General features: G+C 42.8%; 1 long non-coding RNA gene across 1 annotated transcript; it reads right to left on the bottom strand.

The window, feature by feature from the left end:
* Nucleotides 1-2,383: 2,383 nt before the first annotated feature.
* Nucleotides 2,384-10,466, bottom strand: LOC146425047 (uncharacterized). The gene is made up of 2 exons (XR_014846941.1): nucleotides 3,202-10,466; nucleotides 2,384-2,577 (listed from the first exon to the last, which is right to left on the bottom strand). It is a non-coding gene; the product is annotated as an uncharacterized LOC146425047 (long non-coding RNA).
* Between the last annotated feature and the right edge of the window lie 532 nt (nucleotides 10,467-10,998).

Genomic DNA, 10,998 nt, shown 5'->3' with positions numbered 1-10,998 from the left:
GAGGCCAATGACTTGGAAGATACCACAAACTGCTCAGTGAAAAGGCATGATGCAGAGCAACAGCTACAAGAACAGAATGGAGGGACCTTCATGAAATGGTGATGCTGAAAAAATTCCTCCATGTTAACATTATTTGGTAAATAGTATCATCGTGTGGGGTGAAATTCACCCTTTATTGCTTCCTTGCAAAAAAGTGATCTTCTGAGCAGCAGCAGTAGCAAAACGTGGTTTTCTAGGAATTTATTTTTTGGTGTAGATTCTCAGAGTAATAAGAAGTAAGTCTGCACTCTGTCGTTCCCCTTGAGGCAGACAGAGGAGAGATCTTCTCCCCACCTGCCTATTTTCATGAAAGATTATGAAGAACCCATACCTTTGGGATCTAATCATCCATTACATATTCTTAAAAGATAGACAGCAGGTTCATATACTATTGAAGGGACAACAAAACTAGACTTCAGCTCAAATAACCCTGTGACATGCTCCCTTTGTGAAAAATGACAAGCTGGAAAAAGAAGTGAAGGTGGGAAGGATAAAGTAGGACTATCACAGAGCAGTAGGGCCCTGAGGTTAAGCATAAGATGTGGCATATTTGCAAATAGAACAGTCAAGTAGCTAGTAGAAACTTAGGAAGAAATAAAACCCTGCTGATGTGTTTTTTCCTAATCTGGGAGCAGAAAATTAACACCTGCAGAGTGATAGAAAATTTGTCTGCTTATACAGTAACATGGGAAAAGCTTCTCAAGTTCCTGCCAGATAGGAGTCCATCTACACAGAAGACATTTGGGACCAGTGTGTATCCAGAGACTGACTGAAGGATAGAAAATTATGTCCACCATCCTGCTGTTGTTTAAGTACTAATAGTAGGACTAGTAGTGTGAGGTGTCATTTGCAAATCTCTTTTTCACTGGAGACTGTATTTCCCCAATGTGCTTCTCATGGCTTCTTTAGCTCGTCTTCTGATGCCCATAGGCATCCTCTGCCTTCCAGGAGGAGAGACACATGGAGCAGGATGCTGCGATTCCCAAAGCACTCCCTGATTTGCAGCCCTGGGCACCCAAGGTGACAACAGATCAGCAATTCAGTGTCCTGCCAAAAGCAAAACATCACTAATTGAAAGAAAAATGCTTGGAAGTAGAATATAACTTGAAAACATTAAAAAGCTGTCAAAAATAACATTTACAAAATATATTTTTCCACACCACTATGTCCCTTTTTTCTCCTGTTCTGTTGATGTCTTCTTTAGACTGCTTTGGCCAGTGCACTTCCACTGTTCCATCTCTCTTCTTGCAGGGCTTGACTTGCTTGTTTTCCCAGTCATAACCTGATAAAACACCCTCACAATTTCTTAACACCTGATGATTTTGCCAATTGCTTTCAGTTTGAGAACTGTTGCATCACTTCTTTGTTCATTTTCTCTCCAGCCCAAATAGAATCTTATTCAATAACCTGCCCTGGTCTTGCTACCACCTAAAGCCATTGCAGCACCACATTCACAGAGCTATTTCAGATCAGCTCCATTTCCACCACACTGTGGCTCTGCCGCATTGCTCATTGTGATAAGCTGCCACTGAAAGTAACAGCAGAGCCATTACTGTGTATGACAGGGGGCACAGGAATATAAACTGCTATTGATTTCTTTCTCTCTCTACTGAAAAATGCAGAGGAGTTGTTTCTGACCAGCAGAAGGATGCTGCTGGCACACTGGATCTTCTGGCTTAACTCAAGAGACGTGCTAATTGCTCAGAGCTCAGCCTCTGGTACCTGCTCTCCTTCATGTGTTCCTCAGGCAGCTGTTTTAATTTCTTGCAGTCAGGGGCCAGTGGGCAGAGTTCTATGCCACAGCACTCAAGAGAAAACTGTCAACTCACTTTAGCACTCCTCTAAATGGATTTTTACTTTACAGCCTCTAAAAACTATATTAAGTGCAAATACGCAAAATAAACTTCAGCAAGAAGTAAATAGTGGCAAACATCTGCAAGCAGTGCTTTTGCGCTGTGATAGTTTAACCAGACTAGACCAGTAGCTTCTGGTAACACAAAGCCATGGTTTTATATTTTACTGTTGCCAGCAATTACACTGAGACTTTTAAAGTGATTGTATTATTCACTTTCTGAACAATTACACAATTTATGATGATAACTGAACTTGCTCATACTGCAGACCTTATTGATCCCAACAGGCAACCAATCAGCACAAGCAATGTTCTTTTATTTTGAGAACTGTTGCTCAAGTTATAAAATCTTATGATGAGGAGAGGTATATAAGTACTGGGACATGCATAAAGCTGGTCATAGCATTCTATTTGTGCAATTAGTCCAGGCACATGTAACAGCAGAGGCTGCTGCAAATCCTCTCGAAATAGAAAAAGACACCAAAGCTGGCATTTCTTGAGTGAGAGTGAATTTATTCAGATCATCTCCCAGGCCACATACATGTTGATATTGACCTGAAAACAGGATTGTCATCTTTATTTCAGTGCATATCATTGCTCCCAGCACACACATGCTGGATATTGCCTTTCTCAGTACGTGAAGCTCCCATCAAGATGCAATCAAACTTCTACCGGTCCTTTAAACACTGGTGGAAGAAAGAGGAAGAGGTGTTGTGTCTCTCAGAGGGAAAATTTGGGAACATTATCTACAGAATAATTGGAGTTTTATTCTTTCTTCCCTCTACATTGTTTCCTCTACCAGATTTTACGGAGAATCACCAATAAAGTCTATTCTGAGACAGCTAAATCCATGTGAATCCCAAAGATGGTCTTAGGCTATGTATACAAACTCTTCCTGCACTTTAAGCTGTCTAGACAAGATAGCCTGATCTGGAGACAGTGTAGGTGCACTGGGGAAATGCATTGGCTGGCTAATAAACACCAAGGAGGTTGGAATGGATTAGCATGAGCACAGGGCACTGCTTTGAGATTTCACCCATCTTTTAGGCTGTCAAGAGGTGGCACAATTAAAGAGCTGGGTCCTGCAGTGCCAGCCACAACTGCAAGAACTAACAAGGACTGACTGCTTGTGCTGTTTTGCTGCTGCAATCAAGGTTTTTGTCAGGTGTTGTTGATTTTAGAAAGATAGGACATATATCATAAGGCTAAAAACTAAGCCAAGTCACTAAGTAAGACATGTACTGGTGTTGGCCAGTGCTAAAGTCTTTTCAGTCCCTCCTGTAAATCCCTGTTTTGCACCTGTTTTGCACCTGCACACACAGCCAGGCACACCCATCAAGCCAGTAAAGAATGCAGCCACTACCCAGATGTTTCATAGCAAGGCTCTGCACGCTGTGTCAGCCAGGAAAAAGTTCACATTTACGGGAAAACTCACTGCTGGTGTCATCCTGTTACACAGCAAATAAAAGTGTTGCACAACAAATGTTGACACAGTAACTCTCAGAGGGATTTCACAGACAAACCAACCATGTGTTCACAGATGCTAGTACAATAACCCAGGATTTCACATGTAGTTATTAAGAAATTATTGCCTAGCAAACACAACCAAGGATATGAAGTGATTATCATCTACTACCATCAGGTATTGTACCATGCAGGTTTGACTTAAAAGAGCTTGATTTAACATAGGGAATATTGCTTGAGGATTTGGTCAATGCTGAAAATACATTTTAGTTTCTTCAAATTTCCCAACCCCTTTTAGAGGTCTCAGATGACTGAACACTATGTCAAGTTTCATTTATACTCCAAAAACTGGAACATTTCTCTGGCCCTGAATGCTGACCCTTTGGACTGTTGTTTGTCCCTAATGGACTGTTGTCTGTCCTTAATGCAAGCTAGGGAGTTTCATAACAGATATGGGCATGTGGATAAAGTAAATCAAGTCTAGGAATTCCTGGGAAAGAGCAAATAACCCATTATTGTAACAGTAAATAAAACTAGACAGGCCTCATTTTACAGTCCCAGAGGCAAAGGGGTGTAAGTCAGTTCACATTCAGCCAGCAACTTCCACAAAAACTGTTGTCTTGCTGTAAACAGTCCCTGGCCCATGTGAGTGGTTCAGCTGGGCCCAAATGCTCTTTTGGGGGAGAACCATCTAGTACAGACCAAAATCACATTAAATAATTCAACAGGAAGGATAATCATATGTGCCTTTCTGGAGTCCATGGCCTGGTCTTCTTTAATATTAGCATCACAGATACAAACAGGCTGCTTCACAGAGGACAGAAATGTCTGTGATGTTAATGTGACCCTTTTTTGCTGCTTCTGGGAACACAGAACAAAAAACACTCCACTCTAAAAGTATCCTGAACTTACACAAGCAATAAAATCTTCAACGTAACTGCTTTATAAAGTAACTATTCTGAAATAATTCCAGGAAATTAGCCCACTGCTAAAGTCCAACTCTGAAATGCTATTTATTTGCGAAATAATTTTTTTTCTCTTGGAGGAGCAGTGGTAATAACAGTCGCTCCCAAAATGATTTCATGAGTGGTACTTATTTGCCAGTCTCATTTCTACCTTTCAAACCTTTGCAAATGAAATCAGCAAGTCATTACATGCAGTACAAAGCTTTATAACCAGAAATCATAGGACTTCTGTGAATCCAAAGACTGGCCATCAAGTTTAGCGTATCAAGACATTTGATAGTTATGCAGAATTCATTTCCCTGTGGTGTCAGGTCTCCGTCCCATCCTCACTAAGACTTTATCTTTTCAATAGCCAGTTCATGTCAATGTCACAATTATGGGGACCAAGATGGAGAAAGAAGGGCTATGGGTTATCGAGATATTTTCAGTCAAGTGCTGGGCATGTGGCCTCATTCTCTTCTATTCTACAACTTTGACACTGACACAAGTGTCTCCAGAGCTCAAAACAGAAGCAGCTTAAATGGAAAAAATCTTTACTCCCCAAACTTTATAGAAGGCTAGCTTACTTTTGCCTTCTGAGATCTGAAGCCTGCCTGTTGAATCCAGTAGCCTGGCTAATGTGTGTCATGGTTCTTTGTCCCTGAAGTCCCTGCACGAGTTGTTTTTTTCATAGATATTTTTCCTGGTAAACCAAGATCACCACCTGTCTGTAATATTATTTAGTTGTGCTGGGGGTAGCACTGATGGGCTTCAATGCAATCGGGCCCTTCCTCGGTCCTGCACCCCCCAGACTAACTGGTGGTATGTTCAGTGACTCATTTCTGAAAGAGGCTTTGACAGTGACACAAATGCCACCTCCTTAATATAACCTGGATCATCCTGATTAGATGTGCATCATAAACAACAATTGTGGAAATTGAGAAAAGCAAAAAATTAAGTGCTTTCAACCAATCATGGTTGATTCTGCTATAAGTTTCAATTGCCTCTAGCCAAGCTGATTTCCAGGAACAGATCTCATTTCTGCTTTACTGTTTATTGCAGCTCTCTCTTGGGACAGGTAATATGAAGCTACCGATCGACTGCTTTACACTGCTGTGTCAGAAAGCCTTCCTGAGATACACATAAACAGCCAATGAACTGAGGAAACTGCAGATAATTGGCTTTATTTTCTCCCTGAGTGGGTTTTAACACATGGGTCACATTGACCTTAGCACACGGGCCTAAAATTCACACTTGGTGTCGTTACCCACAATCACTCGTGTAGTAATTTTTCGTAGTTGATTTGTCTGAAAAGTGATATATCATGTAAAAGCTAAGGCTCTTCTATCAGCTGCACAATTCAACTATGCTCACAGAAGAATCTAATAAAAAAGAAGACTGATTCTATTACTCAGCAAGGTCCCAGCAGCAGAGAGCAGTAGAGGGAGAAAGTCCGTGGTAACCAGGTTATGTTCCCAGTAAAGGAAATATCATTATAAGTTTGTGCTTGCTGACATGTTTTTGATTTCCAGATAAATGTGCACTTCTTCACCTTCCTGGCAGTGTGACATAGGGGCCAGGTTTCCCTAGGAACCCCCAGGGCAGCAGGCAACACCTGGTCAAACCAATCATGAAATCACAGAATGCTTTGGGTGGAGGGGACTTTAAAGATCTTCTAATCCAATCCCCATTCCATGGGCAAGGATTCCTTCCACTAGACCAGGTAGCTTAAAGCTGCATTCAACCTGGGGTATCCACAACTTCTCTGGGCAACCTGTTCCAGTGCCCCACCACATTCACAGTACAGAATTTCTTCCTAACACCTAATCTAAATCTACCCTCTTTCGGCTTGAAATTTCCCTGTGTCCTATCACTCACTACTCTTCACAAAAGTCCCTCTCCAGCTCTCCTGTGGGCTCCCTTTAGATACTGGAAGCTGCTATAAGGTCTCTTAGGAGTCTTCTCCAAACTGAATAGCCCCAGCTCTCTCAGTCTTTCCTCATAGGCCCTGATTTTCGCTGTGGCCTCCTCTGGGCTCATTCCAACAGGTCTGCTCCTCACCCCACACCCAGAGAGCCAGGCAGCCCTCGCCCTGGGCACCTTCCTGGGGATGAGACAGGCCAAGGCCAGCGGAGTTTATTGGGCCATGGGCAGGGATATGAGCCAGTAAGGTCCATGACTAGGAGGGCCAGGGCCTGATGGCCTCAAGAGGCTGAAACAGTTTTCTGGGCCATGGATAGGTGGGGAATTCCAGTGAGAAGCTGGTCTGGGCCATAAGAGTGCCTGCACCCCTCATGCCCTGATGCTTGAGATACCATATGTGCTCTGGGTAAATTAGTTTCCCAGATAAGGATGATGCTGGGTGAAAGGCTCTGCCATCCTACAAGTTACGGAATTTACAGCTTTCAAGGATAAAATGGGAATTCTAGCAACAAAACTTAATTTAAGAACGAGCAACAGATGAGTTAATATCAAGTCCTGTCTGCTCTGGGTTTGGTTATCGCAGGTCCAGGAACAACTGGGCTCTCTGGATAATGAGCAGGGCAGGATGCATGGCAGCCACCCATCCCTGTGCTGCTGATGGCTGGCTGTGTCTCATACAGGCACCCTCACCTCTTCCACCCATGGGAGGATAACTCTGGATGGTTTCTGGCAGACAGAGGATGCAATGGGAAGGAGGCACAGGCACATCATTTGGTGCTCAGCACCCTTTCAGGAGCCAGCCTTCAGTTATCACAGTGCTGAAGCCCACAAGAGCTTTGGCCTTTTGGGGATGAAACCAATTATTCCTGAAAAAAAGTGATAATGCAAATAGTGCTGATCTGGAAGACAAATCATCTAGTGCTGGAAATTAAATGTAAATTAAATATCTTAAACATATTTTTTTTAAAGAGAAGTGGGAAAGTTTAATCCAGTTTTGGATATCTATAGCATAAATATTTGTATTTTTCCTAGTCATCCCCTACCTTCTTTCAAAGTCAGCACAGGAAGACAGGCACCATCAGGGCATGACTCACCTAGCTTGTTTTGAGGTGTCTACCTAAGAAGACAGAAATTCTGTCTTCTAAGGGTCTGTTTCTCTCTTGAACTGACTAAAAGGACAGCCTAAGAGTATTATCTTGAGTGCAGCCGTTCACCTTTAGGGGTATGTCATTTGGGGTAACCAAGGAATGATGATCAGCTTGCCCAAATCCCACTGTGTTGGAAATCTTCACACCAACCCACATAAGAATGCACAGCTTTGGAAGCTGTTGAAAGACCTCTTATAGTAAAATTGACATCTGTGAGCACAAGTTATATTAATTTAGTTAAGTTTTGGTTTTTAGAAACATGTTATTTGTGGCATCTTTATCCTATAACCCTTCATCAGTGAAGCTGAATTGTTTCTGTCACAAATACAATTGAATTGAAGCCTCCCTTTTCTGAAAAAGTAGTCAAAGCCTATTGCTCAAGGACAGCTGGGTGAGGAGAAATGTGATGAACTTCTCCCTCTGAATACACAACTGAATATGTTGAGCTGGAGCTATCATGAATGCCACAATTTATTCTGCTGCTGGGGATGCATCCCTGCCCTTTCTGGAGTGCAAACCCAAGACTGCACTGGAGAGCAGTGGGCTCTGCCAAAATTCACTGGAAAAAAACTTGCTAAGATGGTCTCTGTTTTATCACTCATTGGGAAAGTGTTACTAGCAAAACCACTAGTACCCATTTTCTACTGTGTTTACTGGATCTAGCAATTTTGCATTTAATAATCTTATTTTGCACCAAAATCTTAATTCAAGAGATAATTACCATTCTCACAGCATCTGAAATATAAAGACACCAGAACTCAAACATTTAATACCAGATGTTTTCATATTTGTAACGAGGAACAGTAATTGCTATGACGAAGCAGTAGCTCATCGGCAAAAGTTTGGCAGTTGATATTTAAACCTATATATCTGATTTAACTTCAAACCCTTGAGGAAAACTCTGGATTACCACTTTCTGAGGTTTCATAAGGATAAACATGATAACAGACACTATATATATTTTCAGATCTCTTCTATATTTTCTCAAATTTTGCATTCTACCTTACAATAAGTATTTCTACAGGAGCTGTGGTGAGAAGCTCACAACAGCAGATGCCAATTGTCCAGCCATTGAATCATGCCTCAGCTGTCTCAGTCTCTGGTAAGTGTATTCTGTATACATTTCACATACTCTTGGGCTAATGAAAAATTAGATATGTCGGAATTTTTATGGAAATTTGTGTGGAAAGGCTCATTATATTTTTTTTTATAATGCCTCCCCTCTAGTGTTAAGAGCAAATAGATGGGGTTTTTTTCTGTGCGGTAGAGAAGCTGCATTACTGAGAAAGCTGTCCTTTGAGAATTGGTAAGGTCTCTGTGACCTAGGTTACCCTGACAGATTCACTTCAGGTTTGCTGTATCTTCTCCAATTATAATTTATGGCCGAAGGCAATGATCCATCAAGCCAGGTATGTTACTTGGAGCTTACAATGGCAAAGAAGGGATGGTACTTCCTGCCCACAGTGAACAAGAAAACTGTCATTACCTAATATAAGTCATCACATCTAAGAAAAGGATGTTGCAGGAAACATTAAAGAACTTCAGTCTTTGATCTGATCCTTGATCAGGGATGCATCAGGGTGGGACCTCTGTGACAGGGCACAGGAGCAAACCCAAAGTCCTTGCAAAGTGCAATCCAGACCCTACTGAAGCCAACAGTAAAACCCCACTAATTTCAGCAAGCTGAATATTTCCTCTGGATTCAGTTTATCGCAGAATCACCACCTTATTAGTGAGTGGCAGATGATCTCTCCATTCTGTGCTGTAATGCCCAACTGCAAAACAGAAACTAATGAATTATCCCCATCAGTTAAGAGAGAACAAAACAAGTCTTACTGCAAGCACTTGCATAGCACACAACCACCCTGAGACCAAAGTGCTGGAGAAATGGGGCCAGTCAGGGAGGACTTGGCTGCCTTCTGTTTAAGAGGAAATAACTTCCTCTGGCAATTTATCATGGTGAAAAGTGTCAGGGATAAAAAATTCCCTTTATCAGAGACTTTGCTAGACAGTCACACTGGAATGAGAGTCCTGTAATGAAAAGCTAGTATTAAGGTTAGAGGATCAGAAGCAAAAAATCTTCATTGTGGACGGTGCAGAAAGCATACACAACCATTCTGAGTGGTTCTTCACCCACAGAATGCAACCAGCAAGAAGAATCAAGGGCACTAAAAACCGATCTAAAGACAATCAAATTTGCAACTCACACTTAGATCACACCTAGTATGTTACTGTAGGTCTTCAGTTGGAGGAAGGAGTGATAGAACTACAAAGAAAGCATATCTCAGGCTTTTATAATAAATTTTACTATACATTTTAAAAAAGCACACATTTATTGTGTTAAGCAGCAGGATTAATTTCTTCTTTTTCTTGAGCTCTATCAAGTTGAGACTAGTTGCTCTTCTAGGGAGCTTGACAACATCCCTCTTATGTTTCTTTGTAGGGAAAGATAACCATTTCACATCCAGCCCACTCCCAGCTCAGAGGGACTTTGCCCAGCCTCTGGCAAGGTGTGACAGTTGTACATAGGGCATGTTGTTTGGTGATGGACATTTGTCCTGCATCACATGATGGCTGAGTAGCTGGCTGATGTGTCAGGCATAAAGGGTTATAGTGAATGTGGTGACACCAGGCTGGCAACTGGTCACATATGGGGTTCCACAGGGCTCCATCTTGGGCCCTGCGCATCTTCATAAATGACTTGGGATGCAGGAATGGAAGGGATACTGTGTCTCCAGACAATGCTGATTTGGGAGGAGCTGTTAACTCCCTCAAAGGCAGACAGAACCTGCAGATAGACCTTGATGAGAGGGCCGGGCAATCGCCAATATTGTGAAGTTTAACAAGGAAAAGTGCTGGATTCTGAACCTGGAACAGGGCAATCCTGGACGTACAGACAGACTGGGAATGAGAGGCTGGAGGGCAGTGCCATGGAAAAGGACCTGAGGATCCTGGTCGATGGCAAGTTGGACATGAGTCAGCAGTGCCCTGGCAGCCAGGAGGGCCAAGCCTGTCCTGGGGGGCATCAGACACAGCATGGCCAGCCGGGCAAGGGAGGGGATTGTCCTGCTCTGCTCTGCACTGGGGCAGCCTCAGCTCCAGTGCTGGAGGCAGTGCCATAATATAAGAAAGACATTGAACTGTTAGAGAGTGTTCAAAAGAGGGCCACAAGGATGGTCGAGGGCCTTGAGGGGAAGCTGTGTGAGAAGTGGCTGAGGTGACTTGGTCTGTTCAGCCTGGAGAAGAGGAGATTGAGGGGAGACCTCATTGCAGTTACAACCTCCTCACAAGGGGAAGAGGAGAGGCAGACATTGATCTCTTCTCTCTGGTGACAGTGACAGGACCTGAGGGAACTGCCTGAAGCTGTGTCAGGAGGGATATTAGATAGGTTGGGTATCAGAAAAAGATTCTTCACCCAGAGGGTGGTTGAGCACTGGAACAGGCTGCTCAGGGAAGGGATCACAGCACCAATCTGACAGAGCTCAAGAAGTGTTTGGACAACACTCTCAGATACATGGTGTGATTCTCAGGGTGTCCTGCGCAGGGCCAGGAGTTGGACTTTGATATTCTCTGTGCATCCCTTCCAACTCAGCAATTTTTGTGATTCTATTCTATGGTTCTATGGGGC

Source organism: Lichenostomus cassidix, chromosome Z (assembly GCF_008360975.1).
Source record: "Lichenostomus cassidix isolate B80296 chromosome Z, HeHo_3.0, whole genome shotgun sequence".
Lineage (NCBI taxonomy): Eukaryota > Metazoa > Chordata > Aves > Passeriformes > Meliphagidae > Lichenostomus > Lichenostomus cassidix.
Note: the sequence above shows the minus strand (reverse complement) of the source record. Positions and strands in the feature narration are given on the sequence as shown.